General features: G+C 43.9%; 1 long non-coding RNA gene across 1 annotated transcript; it reads left to right on the forward strand.

Moving 5' to 3' along the window:
- Nucleotides 1–352: 352 nt before the first annotated feature.
- On the forward strand, nt 353–5768 carry LOC140606457 (uncharacterized). Its single transcript, XR_012008778.1, has 3 exons — nt 353–787; nt 1504–1695; nt 1791–5768. It is a non-coding gene; the product is annotated as an uncharacterized lncRNA (long non-coding RNA).
- The last annotated feature ends 13479 nt before the right edge of the window (nt 5769–19247 follow it).

Genomic DNA, 19247 nt, shown 5'->3' on the forward strand with positions numbered 1-19247 from the left:
CCCTCCTCCTCCCCACCCCCACCCGCCCCCGCCCCCGCCCCGCCCTCCCCGGCGCACGTGGGGCGGAGTTCTAGAACGTCGTGTATCCGAGGCCGGTGACGTCACGCCCCGGTGCGGCCCCCGCCTGCCCGCGCGCGCACTCCCGGCCCCCCGCGGCCGGACCCACCGGGGCGGCGCGCGGACCCCGCGGCCCGAGGGGGCCCCGCCTCCGGGCGCGGGGCAGCGCACCCCGACTTCGCGGGGTCACGTGGGCTGCGGGGGGCGGGGGCGGGGGCGCCGGGGGAGGGGGAGGCGCGGGGAGCTGGCGGCCGCGCCGCGCCGCGCCGCGCCGCGCCGCGCTCGGGCAGGGGAGAGGACGCCCCCCACCCCGCCCCGGGTCGGCGTCTCCGTCCGTCCGAGTTCGCCGGCCGCGGCCGCCGGGATCCGGGGACGGCCCCCGCCGCCCGCCCGGCTCCGCGCCCTCTCTCCAGCCACACGGCGCAGAAATTTAGGTCAAGGACGTCGGGATCAAACCCAAGCCCCGGCGCCCCTCTGCGCGCCCCGAGACGCCCCCCGCCCCCCGCCGCCCAGCGTCGCGGAGCCCCAGGACTGCGGAGACCCTCCCGCACCCACGGCAGCCACAAGTTTTTATTTTCCTTTGGCGCTGGAAGTTCTCTCCGGCTCTCGCTCCACACCGGCACGTCCTGCGCCACTCCCCGCCCTTCCCCGGCGGAGGTGCGGAGCCCTCCCTCTGCCGTGCCGGGGAAAGGTTATTTTGGAACTTTGAGACACTGACGAGATCCCTCCGGTGAGAAAGCGCCGAAGGAGGGGTTTCCGCGCTCATCGTGCAGGGTTTAGAAAATAGGATCAACTAGGTCTGCAGAGGTCAAGGTCAAATGATTGGGGTTCAACGCCAATTTCTGTGTATAGGGACAGATAGTTTTGAAGCATCTCTGGGATGGCTCGGGAGGGTGGTGGTGGTCAGGAAACCCCTCTCCAACCGGGTCGTTAGACATTTTTATTATTTCTATGCCGAGATAGTAAAATGCATAAGGTTGAAGTAGCCCAGGACCACCCCACCGCCGCCGCCGCCGCCGCCGCCGCCGCCAGTTTGCGGAGGTAAAGGAGGGAAGCAGAAGGCTTCAGGCACACGCACCCCCTACCACCTGGGTAGCGGCGGCACACAGTCGGTTTTTAATAAACCACTGGTCCTGGCACACAGTAGGTTTTTAATAAACCACTGGTTTCATCCCTCCCCGCCCTGAAAACCCCGAAAAGACGGTGCCTGTAGCTTCCCAAAGGCATCGCACACTTGGGTTCCAGGCTGGCCAGACTCAGACTGGATTCAATTTATGGGGTATTGAAAACAATAAGGATACAATTATCCTTATTGTTTTAAATCATTACAATAAATTGAGTTAATATGGCATGAGGGGCAACATAAAGTTGTGGTTCATCAAATACTCAGATTAATGTTAAGTATGAATTGATGCCCAATTAACACTTTTCCATTAATTTTCATAGGATTAGGACACAATGGAACACACTCAACACCAAAACTATACCAAATCCAGTGTGGGTCGTGGAAAAGTGGAATATTTGGAAAATCCCAACACTACCCAAAGCCTTGGATGACCAGATTGTTAATCTCCCTGCCTCTTATTTTTGGGATAATCCCTCACTAACAGGATTGATGGGGTGAAAGGAGAGATTGAAGTAAGTAAATATAAAAGTCTCCTTTTGACTGCAAACCTATGTGGGATGTGCTTATTATCAATCATTACTTGCTATGATTTTTTTTTTTTTTTAAGGCACTTTAGAGCTTTAAACCACAAAGCCAAGCATTTTCCCGTCACTCCAAGCTGCTTCCCAAATCATCTGGGGTCTGGTGCGTTGAAGAGCCAGTTGTTATTATGGCGATTGTTTATTATGACTATTCTCAATAACAAAATGCAGACAACAAAGCTAATTGCATTTTGTTGGGGATTTTTACACTAGAACCACAGACCATCAGAGGTAGAAAGGCCTTTCCTGATCCAACTCCCCCCACCGCCCCATTTTACATCAGGATCCCAGAGGAGCCAAGCTGGGCAGGCTACACCCCACCCCCCAGCAATCAGCCAGCTGCTTAGGGGGGCTCTGGCCATCACTCTGCTGCCCTTTGGCTCTGTGGCATGCATATTTATTCTGTCCTCCACAAGGCAAGAGTGGGGTGCCCTTGTTCCCTGTTGTAGACCTACATAAGCTGACACTGAACTGAATTAAAACCCTGAGAGGGGCTGGCACTGCAATTATAAAGTCAGTGGTTGAGAGAGAGCTTGATCTTATATTTCCATTACTACATTGCTTTTACTTATTTTTCATTTATATGCAGTCATATTTACTCCGCTCGGTCTATAATTCTATGAGTTTTTGACAAACGCAAAGGATTGGGTTATCTCCGCAATAACCAATCCAAGATGCAGAAGAGTTTCATTGTCCCCCCAAAAAATTCACTCGTGCTGCCCCTTTGCACTATGTTATATGGAATAACTTATTATTTATTATGCACTTCTTCTCCAGCTCATCCACTTAATGCAGCCCCTGGGTCGGGAGGATTCCAGCAGGACCATGTCAGTCCTCTACCCTCTCTGTTGCCCATGACCTCATTAGACACTCCCTTCATGTAACTCACTCTTCACTTGGCGTCCTTGATGCTCATGTTCTTTTGTTTTCCTCCTACCTCTCCAGCCATTCCTTCTGTCTCTTTACCCTGACTTCTCTGCCTTTCCTTTAAATACTGGTGTTCATTCTCTCCCCCAGCTACAACCCCCCGCCCCCCCCCCGAATGAGCTCCTCTGAATGGTGGGTTTTGATAGTACCTACTTGCTGATACCACTCAAATTAAAATCTCCGGCCTTAGCTCTCCACAGAGCTATTCACCGTCTCCGCTTAACCTTCCTGGACGTACCCCAAACTCAACATGCATGTCCAGAAACACAGGCATGCGTTTTCCCCTTGAATCTAAAAAACTCTTTTAAGTTTCACTATATGGGTCAACAGAACCCCAGCCACCCTAGAGACGAGGTTGGCCCTTCTCCAGATTGACATCTTCCCGTATGCGATCCATCATGAAGACGTGTGTTTCACTTCCTAAGTATCTCTCAAACCCATCTTTCCTCCTGCTGCATCCTACATTTCCCGCTTGACCCCCTGTGATAGCCTTCTGAGCATTCTTCCCACACCATCTCTTAGTCCGTTAATGTGCCCGGAAACTTTCTCTGCCCAGGTTGAATCCCTCTTGGTAGGCACTGTTATCCTCTCAGAATGTCCTCTGTGTACCTTACCTGTGCAATCATTTGCTTTGTTGCTCATCTCCACCACCAAACCATGAGCTCTGCTCTCCACATATTAGCACAGTGCCTGTATTAGTGCATGGTTGACGCTCAATAAATCTTTGTTGAACAAATGAAAGGATGAATGAATGAATGATGGTCAACATCTAATTTAATTGTGGGACTTATTGTATCTATGTCCATAAGTCAAATTGGCTGCAATTTTCCCTTCTTGTATTGCCTTTGTCTGGTTATACTGGCCTCATAAAATGAACTAGTAAATGTTCCTTCCTTTTTCATTTTCTGGAACAGTGTGTATAAAATTGGAATTATGTGTTCCTTGAATGCTTGGTAGAACTTTCCGGTAAAATGTCTGGGTATGGGATAAACATTTCCTAGGTTGATTTTTAACTACTGATTCCACTTCTTTTGTGGCTATGGACCTCTTTAGGTTTTATATTCTTGAGTGAGTTTTTAAACAGTATATTTTTCAAGTAAATTATTCATAGTAACTAGGTTTCTGAATTTATTAACAAAATGTTGTTGATAATTTCCTCTTAATGTATTTTAATCTCTGCTGCACCTACCCATAATGTCCATTTTTTCATTTCTAGTATTATTGTGTTTGTGTCTTCTCTTTCCTGGATCAGTGGTGCCAGAGATCTCCCTTTTATTAACTAGTGTTTCTTCTTTCTATTAGTGTTTTCAAAGAATTAGCTTTCAGTTTGGTTAACGCTATTTTTTGGTTTTATTAATTTTTGTTTATAAAATTAATAAATTATTGTGTATAAGAATATATAAGAATATATACCACGTTAAAGAATATAATCACATTGTGTCATATTAATACATATGTATCTCTCATTATTTTCTTTTTTCTACTCTCTTTGGGTTTATTCTGTTGCTGTTTAAAATTTTTTTTTAGTTGGTGGCTTAAGTAATCAATTTTCAGCCATCTGTTTCTTTTCTTTTTTTTTTTTTTAAGATTTTATTTATTTATCTGAGAGAGAGTCTCAGAGAGATCCTAAGCAGCAAGGAGGGGTAGAGGGAGAAGCAGACTCCCTGTTGAGCAAGGAGCCCTCTGGTTGGGGAGGCGGGGTGGGTCCTTCTCAGGACCCTGGGATTATGACCTGAGCTGAAGGCAGACGCTTAACTAACTAAGCCACCTAGCTGCCCCAGCCTTCTGTTTTCTGACTGTGATATAGAAGACTATGGCTTTCACTCTGAGTACCACTCAAACTACATTCCACAAGATAAAGAGAATTTTTATTATTATCCCAGGCAAAGAATAGATTTCAAATATGATTTCTTCTTTGGTTCAATACATGTGTATCTTTATATTTCTAAACATAAGTTTTTTGTTTTAATTTTTAGTTATTTATATCTAACTTAATTGAATTAGGGTCAGAGAAGGTGTTCTGTATGAAATAGATTGATATTTGTTGAGACTTGCTTTGCGAAATGGTCAATTTTTATAAATATCCCATGTGGCTTTGAAAAGAAAGTGTATGTTGGAGTGCCTGGCTGGTTCAGTTGGTGGAGCATGCAACTCTTGATCTTGGAATCAGTCGTAAGTTTATGACCCATGTTGGGCATCGGGCTTACTTAAAAAAAAAAAAAAGGTATGCCTTAATTGTTAAGTGTACCATACTAGGGATCCCTGGGTGGCGCAGTGGTTTAGCGCCTGCCTTTGGCCCAGGGCGCGATCCTGGAGACCCGGGATCGAATCCCACGTCTGGCTCCTGATGCGTGGAGCCTGCTTCTCCCTCTGCCTATGTCTCTGCCTCTCTCTCTCTCTCTCTCTCTGTGTGTGTGACTGTCATAAAAAAAAAAGTGCACCATACTATATAGACCTATTAAATCAAGCTCCTTAATTATGTTACTCAGATTTTCTGTAGCCTTAACTAATATTTTGTCTGTTTGATCTGTCACTTTTTTTAAAAAAAGATTATTTATTTATTTATGAGAGAGAGAGAGAGATTGGCAGAGACACAGGCAGAGGGAGAAGCAGGCTCCATGCAGGGAGCCCGATGTGGGACCTGATCCCAGGACCCTGGGATCACACCCTGGGCCAAAGGCAGGGTCTAAACCGCTGAGCCACCCAGGCGTCCCTGATCTGTCACTTTTTATAGTAGTATATCAAAATCTCCTTATATGATTGAATTTGCCAATTTTTCCTAAAAATCTAAGTTTTATTTTCTCTATATTTTAAAAGTATGTGATAAGGCATATCAAAAAGGACTGTAAATATCTCCTACTATTGCTGTGCATTTTTCTATTTTTTACATTTTGTCTTTTTGCTTTATGTATTTTGAGGCTATGTTATTAGGTATATGCAAGCTTAGATATACTGTTTTCCTAGTGAATTGATTCTTTAAGATGTATACAGCTGACCCTTGAACAACACAGGTTTGAACTGTGCAAGTCTGCATATATACAGACTATTTTCAATAAACATGGTATAGTAATGTGAAATTACTGTTTTCTCTTCATTATTTCCTTAATGACATTTTCTTTTCTCGAGCTTACTTTATTGTGAGAATACAGTATATAATAGACATAACATACAAAGTATGTTAATCAATTTTTATCTATTGTAAGAATACATATGTAATAAATATACAAAATATGTGATTATGTTACTTATAAGAATATGGTATATGATACATATATAAAATATGTATTAATTGGCTATTTATGTCTTCTACTCATAATAGGCTATTAGTAGTTAAGTTTTGGGGGAGTTGAGAGTCAGACATGGATTTTCAACTACTCAGGGGTCATCATCCCTAACCACTGCATGGTTCAAGAATCAACTATACACAAATGATCTTTAACCCTAGTACTTTTGGCTTTAAAGTCTGCTTTGCCTGTGAGAAATATAACTACTCCAACTTCTAATCAGCATTTGCCTGGCATATATTTTTCCATCCTTTACTTTCAACCTTTTTTAGTCTTTAAATTTTAGGTGAGTCTCTTATAGACAGCATATAGCTGGATCTTGTTCTTTTATTTATTTGACTAGTAAGTTTTGTCCATTTACATTTAATGTGATATTTTTAGTGAAACTTTCTGGTGCAAAAATATATTAATCACAATCTCTGGGATTAACAAACTCATCATTGGGTACATCCATGGCTTTATTTATTTATTTATTTATTTATTGGTGTTATGAACACCTGTAAACCTGTTATTCGATTAGAAAACAAAAGCAATAACAATGACTTACAACTACCTACATGCTTCTCCCCTATCTTTTCTCCATCTGAAGTAACTACTAACCTCAATCTTGCATTTATTATTCTTTTGCTTTTTAAAAATTTTTATCAAACTTTTATCACATACTTGTTTTAAGTTATGAAAAGTTTTTGAGGTTTATATTTTTTACTCAACATGATATTGTTAAGATTCGGCTAGATTACTGCATCTGGTTGTAGTTTTTGTTTTTTTGTTTTTTTGTTTTAAGATTTATTTATTTATTTATGACAGAGAGAGAGAGAGAGAGAGAGGCAGACAGAGACACAGGCAGAGGGAGAAGCAGGCTCCACGCCGGGAGCCTGACGCGGGACTGGATCCCGGGACTCCAGGATCACGCCCTGGGCCAAAGGCAGGCGCCAAACCGCTGAGCCACCCAGGGATCCCCCTAGTTCATTCTTATTTCTGATTGTATAACACTCTATTGTGTGCCGCTGCCACAGTTTATTTTGTCCATTCTTCTGTCACAGGGCTTTGGATTGTTCCAATTTTTTGCTCTTATGAGCAGTGATATAATGAACATTCCCGTCTTCTGGTGCATGTGGGCAAGAATTTTTCTTTGAAGGGATGATTAGGTCGTAAGGTATGTGAATATAAAACTGTACAAGATAATGTTAAGCAGTTTTCCAAAGTGCTGTTTCAATTTGTGCTCCCACTAGCGGCGTGTAAGAGAGCTATTGATCTACTGATTACTGACATTTTGGAATTTATGGCTTCCGTCTCCTTTTGCACCTTTTGCTTGTTCTGCTTTCTCTTAAGTTTCTGTTTACTTCCTTTCTTCTTTTCTATTGAATTGATCCAGAATTCTTTTTTTTCCCTTTCCTCTTAATTTAGAAGTTATAAGTTCTACTTTTATTCTTTTAGTGGTTATTTTAGAATTTTTAACACTGGCACTTGACCCAACCCCACTAAAACTACACAATAAGTAGGGCACCTGGGTGGCTTAGTCTGTTAAGCATCTGCCTTCGGCTCAGGTCATGATGCCAAGGTCCTGGGATTGAGCCCCACGTGGGGCTCCCTACTTCTCTCTCTCCCTTTTCTCCTCCCCCCTGCTTGTGCACTCTCTCTCTCAAATAAATAAAATCTTTTTCTAAAACAATTATACAATAAGTTAAGAATGATTCCTCTTTAATTATATCTTCCCTTTTACTTGTTATTGTTGCTTATTATTTTAGACCCATCTGCTTTTAATAAGGCTAAATTTAATCACTATTGTCACTTTAGTTTTATGCAGATCTTGTAGATTTACCCATGTTTGACAATTTCTTCACCTTTGCTTCTGACATACCATTCCTTTTTTCTAATTACCAGCCTTTTCCTAGAAACATACCCTTCAGTATTACTTTCAGGGAGGTTATGTGAATGACCTGCTTTCTCTATTAATGTAACATGGTCTGACTGCACTCTCAGCCTTGAATGAGGATTTCTCTGAGGGTAGAATCTAGGTTGAAAGCTATTTTACTATTTTACCCTCAACACACATCTTGTTTCTCTATCGTTGAGACGTTTGGTGTCAGTCCATCATGCCTTTGTAGGTGATCTGGCTTTTCTTTCTGGTTTTAAGATTTTCTCTTTGTCTTTGGCTCCCTGAGGTCTCACCATGCTGTGTTCAAATGTGAATTTCTTGTTATTTACCTGGCTCAAGATTCATTGTGCATCCGAAATCTCAGGATGCAAGTTTTCTTATCAAATTTGCAAACCTTTCAGTCATTGTCTGTATAAATCCTGTGTTCCCTACATTCACTCTGTGTTCTCCTTCTGGTACTTTTATTAGGTGTATAATGTATTATCTCCTTCTAGGCAACATACCCTGAATCTTTCTCTCAGACTTTCCTTCAGTTTGTCTCTCTGTGATGCTTCCTGGGCAATTTCCTCAGTTTTTTTCCTTCAGCTATGGCTAATCTGCTGTGTAACTCACCCACTGAGCTTTTCATTTCAGTGACTATATATATGTCATTTCCAGAGGTTCTATTTAGTTTTCTTTCAAATTTACCTTTTAAAAATACTGTTATTTTCTTATGGTTCCAAATGTCCTTTTATGTCTTTAATCATTTTAAACTTACTTTATAGTCTATCTGATAGTGAACCTCTGTTTCCTGAGGTTCTTGGGACATTTATATCTACTACGTCTTGGTTACGGTGAATTGTATCCATGCATATTTTGTAGTTTGAAGTAGGGTCTGTATCTTTATCTTTGCTTTTCAGTTTTGGAGTTCCTCATTCCTGGATCATACAGGTAAGGTAAATTCCAGCCCCAAATTTACATGAAGCCTGGGCTATAGTCCCAAATTATCAGTGAAGACTTCTTTCTGTACTTTCAAATCATGCCAAGACAGTGAAGTTTTCTTATCTCCCTGTGCCACTAGGAAGATTTTTTTCCCCAAATGAATTATTTCTAAAATGATTCATCCTTTTGAGGGTGCCAGCTCAATGTGAGGATCTCAGTACCACCTTCTCACTATGAATGGGCCCAAGCCACATCTTCTTCCTGTTTGGATGCTCCAACTTCAGGCTTTTGAGGCCAGCAACCTGCCCAAGACCAGCTCCATCTCCGCTTATTTGCTCACCGTACTATTTGCCATTTCCCTCTTGCTTCTGGCACCGGGGCCTGTCCTTTCTGTCTCATGAGTTCATTTCAGTGAATGTTTATTGTATTTTGACCGGGGTTTAGAGATAGCCTATAGTCAGAAGTTGATTAAATTATTTCATCTGCCATATTGCCAGAAATGGAACTCACTCTTCCAATGTTTAATGTCTTCCATTTCAAATGCTTTTTTTCTTAGAGTACTGCAGCACCTAATATTTCTGAATAATTTCTCTTCTGAATAATCTTTTTTTTATTTTTATTTTAAATTGAAATATAGTTGAACTTGTGAATAATCTTTTATGGATGAGGCGGCATTGGCATTATCTCAAATGAGGCAAGCATAGGTCAATGCAACTATCCATTCTAATCACCTGGGAACTTTAAAAAATAACAGATGCTTGGCTCCACCCACAAGATTCTGAATTAATTGGTTGGAGGGACCATCTGGGCAGTGGTCTTTTTTAAAACTTCCAAGTGATTCTAATGTGCAACCAAGGCTAAAAACACTTATTTAAAACATACTCATGAAAACAAGCAAACCATAATGATCCCTGGGCTCCACCCCAGAATGTGATTTATTTTGCCTGGAGAGGGGCCCTAGGCATCATATTTTTCTGACATTTCCCTGATGATTGCAGTGAGGCTTGGGCACCATTGATTTTCCCAGGCACATGCAGTCACAGGGAGGTATTCAAATGTTTGAGCTGGAAGCATGAGAAGTAATCTAGCGCAGCATATGCATATGCATAACTATGCTTCTGACTCCCAAAGACCTTTTAATTATAAAGATCCCTGGAGATTATTGGGGCACCTGGGTGCCTCTGTCAGTTAAGCGTCCAACTCTTGATTTGGGCTCAGGTCATGATCTCAGGGTTGTGAGATCAAGCCCCCCATTGAGCTCTGCGCTGGGCATGTTGCCTGCTTAAGATTCTCTCTCTCCTTCTCCCTCTGTCCCTCACACACACATGCACATGTGCACATGCATTCTCTCTCTCTCTCTCTCTCTTTCGAAAAAGAAAAAGGAAAAGAAAAGATTCCTGGAGATTATAAAGCCAGAAAGTCTTTCATTCCCCTGAGGACTGTGATGGGCAACCAAGTTTAGAAACAATTTAGCTAACCCAACTTATTTTACAAAGGAGGAAACCATCCCTGAGAGAAGTTTTCTTTCCAAAGTTGCAGAGCTGATTCAGAGGAAAGCTGACTCCTACCTGCAGTCTAATGCCCATTTTATCCATTTCCAAACATAAAGCCCACTACTGCTTATAGACGATCTTGGCCATTTTAAAGAGACAGATTTTGAATTTGTGTGCAGCGGCTTCAGGAATGTGGGGTTTTCTGTTTTGCTTTGTGTGTGGATGGCACAGCAGAGGGAAAGTAAAACAACATGCCACCTTGCCTGTAGGGTCATACTAGTAGCTTGGTGAACTTGAGCTGATAAGCCATCATCCATCTCAACTGCCCATTGAGATGTAAATAGGGAATCATGGTGGTTTTAAAATATGTCCACAAATTCTTTAATGCTCCTCTAAGAAGTGAAACGTAATTCCCCTCCACCTGAGTATCTCCCATACTTAGTAACTGGTTTCTAATGAACAGAATGTGAGGGAAATGATGGTGGGTGAATTCCAAGGCTAGATCACACAGGTCATCACGGCTTCCACCTTGCGCTCGCTCTTGGATCACTTGCTCTGGGGGAAGCCAGCTGCTCTATCGTGAAGACAATCAAGTAGCCCAATGGAGAGGCCCATATGGAGAAGAACCGAGGTTTGCTGTCAGCAAAGCAATCTTGCCAGTATTGTGAGTCAGACACATTAAAAGCAGATCTCCCAGCCCCAGTCAAGGCTTCAGAGGACTGCTACCCTGGCCTATGCCTTGACTGCAATTTCATGAGAGGCCTTGAGCTAGAATCTACCAACTAAGCCATTCCCAATTCCTGACCCTCAGATGCTGTGTGAGATAGTAAAGACTTGTTGTCTGAAGCTACTAAATTGGGATAATTTGTTATCCAGAATAGATAACGAATACAGAGATACTTCAAAACGCACTAAAATAGAGCTGCTTACTTTATAGGCTTGCAACAGGATTCATATGCTAACATTTACTGAGCGTTTTAGTTAGACTCTGGCCAAATGAACTGCATATTAGATATAAAGTAGCGATTGCGTATTATTAATGTTATCAGATTGCAACACATTTCATGTTCAATTACCTAAAATGCTCTTTCTGGAGCATCGCTTTGCTCATCATCTTATCCCCACTGCACACTTATAAAAGGTCACTGTCAAGATATAAAAGTATATATATGATTTAAATGTCTTGACTCAGTTGCTAACAACCATGAGCATGTTTTCAAATTGGAAAAGCAAGATTAATTTAAACTTGCTCTTTTTCACACAATGTACTTTGTTTACTTTTCGGGATTGCATTTCACTGCCAAGCCAAGTGCCTCTCTGATTAAAGAGTATGTTCACTTTATCTCTCATAGTCTCTCACAAGCTTACCATTAAGAACAGGCATGACCGACTGCACCAAAAAAAGCACACCATATTTTTACCAGAAAATATTTAGTAAAAATGATCTTTTATTCATGAAAATTTCACCAAGTATAAATCTCATGTCTAAAAGTAATAGGCCCTTGGTATTTCCCTTCAATAAATAAATAGCTTCTTTCCTCAAGAATTACAACTTCTGAGCACGCTCTTAAATTCAAAGCTAGTTTGTTTTCTTCCAAGAAATAGAAAGTAAGCATGTGCATACAGACCCTTCGTTGGTTGGTCCTCCTAGATCTGCGTAAAATGGGAAGGCCAAGATGGTATCTTTCTAACAGACGTAACAGGACATATGACATATCTGGGAAGAACATGAACAAAGGCAGAGGGTATGAGGCTGAAAGCGAAACTGTATTTTTCAAACACTCTTTACTTATCTAACATATAAATATCTTTATGTGTAATTTACTCCCCAACCTTGTCTGATATACTTAGACATAAAAGTCTATTTGAAACGATGAAGAAAATTTGCTTTGCTTTGTTTTTTCTTTCCGGAGTGGGAAATGCAAAAAGCTCCTGAATGGAGGGAGAGGTGGGGGAAACATTGAACCAAAATTTTTCCTTTTTTCCTTTCCCTGTTCCTATGGGACACAGCTGGAACTCTAGTGCTGTGGTTGAAGACTTGTGCTCCTTTTGGTCCTCCCTGTCTTCCACTTTCCTCATCCCCAACCCAAAATGATCACACCCAACCAGGACAAATGCTGCTTATGAGTTTAGCTGAGTGAGAAAAAGTCAGACTGCTAATAAACGTCAACATCATTTATGGAGTGACCGCAATGAGGATCCTTCTAGGTGCGGCGCCGACAAGGGCTCGGACATCTGTATTCTTCAGGAATCTAAGAGGTGGACAGTAGCTCAGGGTGGGGTGCGAGGCTGGCCCCAGCCCCCCCAGGTGGCAGCTCCGTGCCAGGGCCACCCTGTGCCGTGCTGGCAAGCCCCCTCCCCAGCCGTGGCTCCCTTACGTGAGCGTGGGCATGGCAGGCACAGGAGAGAAGCCTCTGGAATTGAACAGCAAGTTACCATTTTCACCCCCAGGATCCCAGAGCTGCTCCCCCATGCAGCTGAAAGCTGTTTAACTGCCGTTTGTCATTCAGTCATCATTATTCTTATACGTGTAGGTAAATATTTTATTAAGCGTCTCCGCTGCTTGGCAGCTCGGGAGCCCTGTGCCTGCCGGACCTGGCTGGCGCCCAGCGCTGCCCGGGAGGGTGGGAGACCCGTGGGCTCCTGGAGCGCTCGCGCCGCGCTCCGAGCAGGCTGTGGTCCTTTCCACCTGGAACCCATTTTCTCCTCTGGCCTCTCGGGCTTAATCTTCCATTTCTTCTTCTTTTTTTAAGTCAGTTACCAATTTGGCCTTGATGAAAGGTGCCGGGGCCTCCAGGAGAATATGGCTCTGCCTTTCAACTCCACCTGGAAATGGTTGACTCGGGACCGCGGTCACCTTCTGCACACCTCTGCACCCACTGGGGCGCTTGCCCCATCCCCACCGTGCTCTGCTTTGCCGAACAGGAACCTCGGTGTCGCAGCTGGAAAGACGCAGGGCCCCCCTCACACACACCGCAGTTATGTCTGGGACCTCCAGAGGTTGCCCTGGGCTTTTACCACCTGGCCTCATAGCCCCATCAGCTTGCGAGTTCACCAGCATCCAGCTCTCCTAGCTCAACCCATACAACCACCCATTAGTTTGGACCAATGTTGAGTCCACTTCTTCAAAATCCTTAGCTTTTTACCATTTACCCAGTATTAGAGGAAGCCAAAGCAGCAATAGGAAGCATGGCTGTAGTGTGGGCCCATCATTTCTCTGGGTCTTCAGGAGGCCAACCAGACAGGATCTATTCGTGTGAAGAATTCCCAACTTTGGAGGACCGTGGGTAGGACGCCCTCTTCTGGTGGATGGGAGGAACGCCTACTTGCGCCCAGGCGTTTCAGTTCCCTCTGCTGGAGGAGGAGAGAGAAGCTGTGTCTCGCTTCTGGGGCCCCAGATTCCAGAGCTCCGGGCCCTGCTATCAAATAGTGAGACCCAAGCCCCACAGATCCTGAGGTTTCCTGAAGTTGAAACCGAGACCCACCACGATAGCCCACACTGCAGTTTCTACAGTTACCGATTCCAAGTGGCTGCAAAACAAATGAAGGCAAGGGTATAGGAAAGGGAGAGAGAGCATCGTAACCTCCGAAGGGGGTTCAGATAGGACGAAATTGGACACATGGAGACAGAGGGAAGAAAGGAATCAGAGAAAAGATCAGGAGTGAGGACAATAGAGGACAGACTTTACAGCAAATTGCTGAGTAAGACACTCGTGCTAAAAATAATACCGCTTGGAGAGGGCATAAGAAACAAAAGTGTGGCTGTGCCCATGGGTGGGAGGAACAAGAGGCTCTGCATATAAACACCCAGAATTAGAACAAGATGAAGAAAGGACCATCACCCAAGAGGAGAAGGGATGAACATAAGAATAATTTGAAGTGAACCAGAAAATTAATTTTGTCACAATCCTCTTGCTTCTGTGGATCAGATGGTGCCGAAGGGCCCCCCAGCAGTGGATGGCTACGCCTCTGGGTCCTGAACAGGCCCCCAGACCCCATCACCCACTCAGCAGATGCCACACAAGAAAGGAGGGCAAGACCTGGCTTTGTATCTTCTAGTCTGGTTCATAGATAATCATGAACATTCAAAAAATCAATTGCCCAGGCGGCTGATGGCAAGGTCTGGCTTGACAGAGGCGTTCACGAGGAAGACCCGGGGGGTTAGCTGATCACAAGCTTGATGTGAACCTACAGCGCAAGGAGGCTGTTGAGAACCCTAATGCAATCTTAGGCTCTATTAATAGAACGGCAGAGTGTGGAAGGAGGGAGGCCATAATCCCAGTGCGTGCTGGCAGGTCAGGCCACATGCAGTTTTATGCTCAGTCCTGTGGGCTATATTTTAAGTGAGGCGCTGGCAAATTCGAGCCTGTTCAGAAGAGCATGAAAAGGACTGGATGCCAGTATTTAGACAGCATTGAGATTAGCTTGACAGTCTTTTACAATTGGCAAAATCGAAATGCTTATTGCATTGAAGACAGACTCTCAGTAGCTAGGACCCAGAATCATGTTTTCAGTGTTTACTTAGCCTCCCTGAGCTTGTTGGGATGCCCTTTCTATATAACGGGGATAATGCTCTCCATGCATCCTACCTGCAGGCATAGTTTGAAAGATGGTCTGCTCAGTTGGGCTTGTGTACTGATCATCTCCTTGCTACCAGCTCTGTGCCAGGCACTAGGGCAGCAAAAGGAGCTTGAAGTCTAGTCTGCGTTGAAGACACAGGCCCATAAACAGGCATTTCGCATATAACATGACAGATGATAACAGATACGTGCATTGATTTGAAATAAGATGTAATTAATTTCTTATCGGGAAAGAATGACAGAGAAAAACAAAGTCTTCAGGGCATAAGTACTTGCAAGTGCAAAGGAAAAATTGTTGGAGGTCAGAGAGGAGAGTCCATGAGTGAGGAAAGATTAGAACCAGGAAATTTCAGAGTCATGAAAGACTGTTGAAAGGTCTCCACGTTGTCAGGTGCCACCAAGAAATCCAGGCAGAAGAGGAGAAAAGCTGAAAGATTTCCAGACTGTTCCCTGGCTGTGGAGTCTAGGAGTTCATCCTTAGTGGTCAAGAAACACCTTTTGGGAAAATGCTGGAGGCAAAGATGGACTTCATTTAGGATGTTTGTGGAAGGATGCATTTATTGGACACCTACTGCATGCCTAGCAAGGTGCTATGAACTGTGGAAGTGTGAAAAGCATAAGACTTTGTTGGAGCCCACTTGAGTAGTGACTGGTGAGTTCAGACTAGCACCTATACAGTCATTGGGGAAGAGCGGAAGCTTATTACATGACTTGTTCAACTGGGTGAGGCAGGTAGACAGTGGTTGGCCAGTTGGTTGACCCATGATGTTCCCTATGCTTATGAAAGCCAGAAGAAGAAAAGATGGTGGCAGTGCATTCCAAATACAGTGAACCTGATTCTAGTCTTCCCCTTCTCCTTGTCCCTTAGGAACTTTCCTTCCTGAGAAGTGTTCAGAAACACAATTCTTCTCTTAACATCCCTCAGGCTTGCTCCCAATTTGTTATTTACCAGTGAAATTAATATTACTCTTTACCCTGCTCACATTCTCAATCCAACATGCGTTTTTTTCATCAGTGGGTTTGTGTTTGGTTGATTAGTTATTCATGTATAATGCAAGATGACAAGAGCTATAATACAGAGACATGATTGTGGTGAATACAAGCGTACAAGCTCTGGGGTTGGCTTTTTTTTTATTGGGTGGGGGGGTTGGTGGGTGGGTAGGCAGGTTAGTAAGGCTTTTGGATTACTTGCAGATGGTTGAAATTCTCTTCTTACCAAACTGGTGACTGAAGCAAAATTGGAGGCATTAAAATAAATGGCATTTGCTGCGCATCCCCTCAGTCTTCTTGACCTGCACCATAAGCCCCTCACGACTCCTGGATCTAGTCTGTACAATCACTTACATCATTTGGTTTCTCTGGACTTGAGTTTCCCCATCTGTATCATGTCCAATGTATCTTGTCTATGTTGGTTTCTTTCATAGGTTAAATTTTTGCAAAGGGAGTCCACCTTATAGACAAGTTCTTCCTCTAACTTACCCTCTGGGATTTCCCTTGGAGTAGCCACAGGGTCTCTGTAGGATGCAAATTCAATCCTTCCAGTAGCTTCCCACTGCATGCAACCCATTTGGTGCAGTCTAAAAGGCCCTACATAAGCTGATCCTGGCGGGCTTTTCCAATCTATAGCATGGCCACCATCTCCCACCATTTCTCAAACATAATGAATGACTTTCACCCCCAAGGCCCTTCGCATATACTGTTCATCCTGCTTGGAATGTTCTTTCTCCATTCACTGAATGGACATCTCTTCATTACTTTCCAAATCTTAGCTCAAATACCACCTCCTTGCAAATGCCTTTTCTGATCAACCTCTCTAAAGTCACTGCCCCACCCATTGCTTTCTAGTTCATTGCTGTATTTATTTCCTGCTGGGAGCCCAGCTGAGGGCCTCAATTATCCTCTATTTCTGTCTTTCCATGTGGTAGCATGGGCTTCCTAACAGCATGGAGGCTGGATTTCAAAAGGGAAGAAGAAGAAACACCCAAAGCCAAAATGTTCTCCAGCATCCTCAAATCCTTTTCCACCCATTACCCTATCTTACCTTCTTTGCACGTCTCACTCTGAAATTATTGTGCTAATTTCTGATTCCTTGCTAATTGTTGGCTCCCTCCCCCATCCATGAGAGTAGAAACCTTGTCTGTCTCTTTCACTGCACATGCCCAACACAAAAGAAGTACCCAGTAAACGTTTGTTGAATAAGTGAATTTTAAATGTTCAGAAGTAAAAAGAAAGAAGCAATTAAGATACACATGAAATGGGGGCACCTGAATGGCTCAGATGGTTAATTGTTGGCCTCTGGCTCAGGTCATGATCTCAGGGTCCTGAGATCAAGCTCCACCTCTGCCTGCTGCTCCCCCTGCTTATTCTCTCTTTCTCTCTCTCAAATAAATAAATGCTTAAAAAAAAAAAAGAGGCACATGAAATGTAATGAAACACACAAACATACACATGTTCACAAAAAAATCAGGCTCCAGGGAACTTTTCAGGATGAGAACTGTGGCCTGAAGGGTGGCAAGCCCACCATGCAATGAGCAGGGCATGCATTGGATCATACTTGCAGCCCATCTGCCCCTTGCTGTTCAGAACTCATGACAGAGTTGGCCTGGGAAGATGGTGACTCAGGCACAGGGACCCAGGACATAGAGGACCTGCAGGTAACCAGGATCAGGACCTGGAAAGTTGGAACTTAAGGGGGAAGTAGGCTATGTCCAGACATCACAGGTCCCTGACAGGATCCTGTGCCTGGCGTGCGAGAGCTTTGGGTGCTTTACTTGAACCTAAGCATGCAGAGGAAGATGATCTTGGTTTAGCACAATTCAAATCAGCAGCTGTTATGCAAAAACACACTGTGCCACATGCAGTGTGGATGATGGAGAGGTGAAAGGCGGGGGGTACGTGTGCCCAAGCAGAGCGGCTCTTCAACAAGATGGAGGGGGTAAGTGGCAAGGAAAGGAGGCCAGCAGCCCCGAAGTTACAGCCAAAGGAGAAGCAGAAAGGCTTTCAAGAAGGGCCAGCGCTGGAGGTGGCTAGCAAGGAGGCCTTTCCAGAGGTAGGGAAGTCAGGGCATGTTTGGGAATGCCCAGGAGCCCCATTAGGCTGGAGGAGGGTAGGGTCTGCAGGAAATGCCAGAAGAGCAATTTATTACCAGGAGTTCCAGGGAAGTTCCTCAGAACTGATCCCAGAAGCCAGTAGTAGCTGGGGTCTTGGACTGGGAGCAGAGAAGAGTGAAGAGCAGTTTCATAGCTTTATGGAGAAGAGGAAAGGGATGCTGGGCAAGCAGCCCTGCAGTGATGGAAGAGAAGTCCAGAAACACACCTGGAGCATGTCATGATTGAACGAAGTAGTAAGTGACCATTGGAAGGTGTGGGTATGTAGGGGTTTGGGGGTGGAGAGTAATTATAAAAGCAATAGAAGGAAGGGGCTGAACAAACTGATTCTGCAATCAATGTGGAGCTAGCCCATGCTCATGCCAACACTGTTCACATCCACCGAAGGATGGAAAGAACCCAGTGTCCATCAGCAGATGCATAGATGCACAAAATGGCACCCGTACATAAAATGAATATTCTGCATCGATGCAAAGGAATGAAGAAGTGACGTGTACTACCATGTGGATGAACCTTGAGGACATTATGCTAAGTGGAATAAGCCAGACACAAAAGGAGAAATACTCTGTGAGTCCGTTGAGAGGAGGTACTTAGAATAGTCAAATTCATAGCACAGAAAGTAGAATAGTGGCGGCCAGGGTCTGAGGAGAGGGGAGAACAAGAATTATTATTAAATGGGTTCAGAGTTTCAGTTTGGGATGATAAAAGTTCTGGTAATGGATTAAAAGTAAGTTCTGGAAATAGCGGTCATGAGAGCATGGTAATGTGAATGTACTTAACATCACTGAGTTGTACATTTAAAAATGGTTCAATGGGGATCCCTGGGTGGCGCAGCGGTTTGGCGCCTGCCTTTGGCCCAGGGCGCGATCCTGGAGACCCGGGATCGAATCCCACGTCGGGCTCCCGGTGCATGGAGCCTGCTTCTCCTTCTGCCTATGTCTCTGCCTCTCTCTCTCTCTCTCTCTCTGTGTGACTATCATAAATAAATAAAAAATAAAAATAAAAAAAAAAAATAAAAAAAAATAAAAATGGTTCAATGGTATGTTTAATGTAATGTGTATTTTACCACAATAAAAAAAATAAGGTGGAAAAATAAATAAGTCAAGAATATCCAAGATAGCTCTGAGAAAGGAAAGTAACAGGGAGATAAAACCCTACCAGATAGCAACGTGAATTATAAAACCTCAAGAATTAAAACAGTGTGGCTCTGGCACTTGATTCCACTCACAGACAATGGAATGGAGAGAAAGTCCAGAAATAGGCCCAGATCATTCAAGACTTTCATGTGTGGA

This window comes from Canis lupus, chromosome 16 (genome assembly GCF_048164855.1).
Source record: "Canis lupus baileyi chromosome 16, mCanLup2.hap1, whole genome shotgun sequence".
Lineage (NCBI taxonomy): Eukaryota > Metazoa > Chordata > Mammalia > Carnivora > Canidae > Canis > Canis lupus.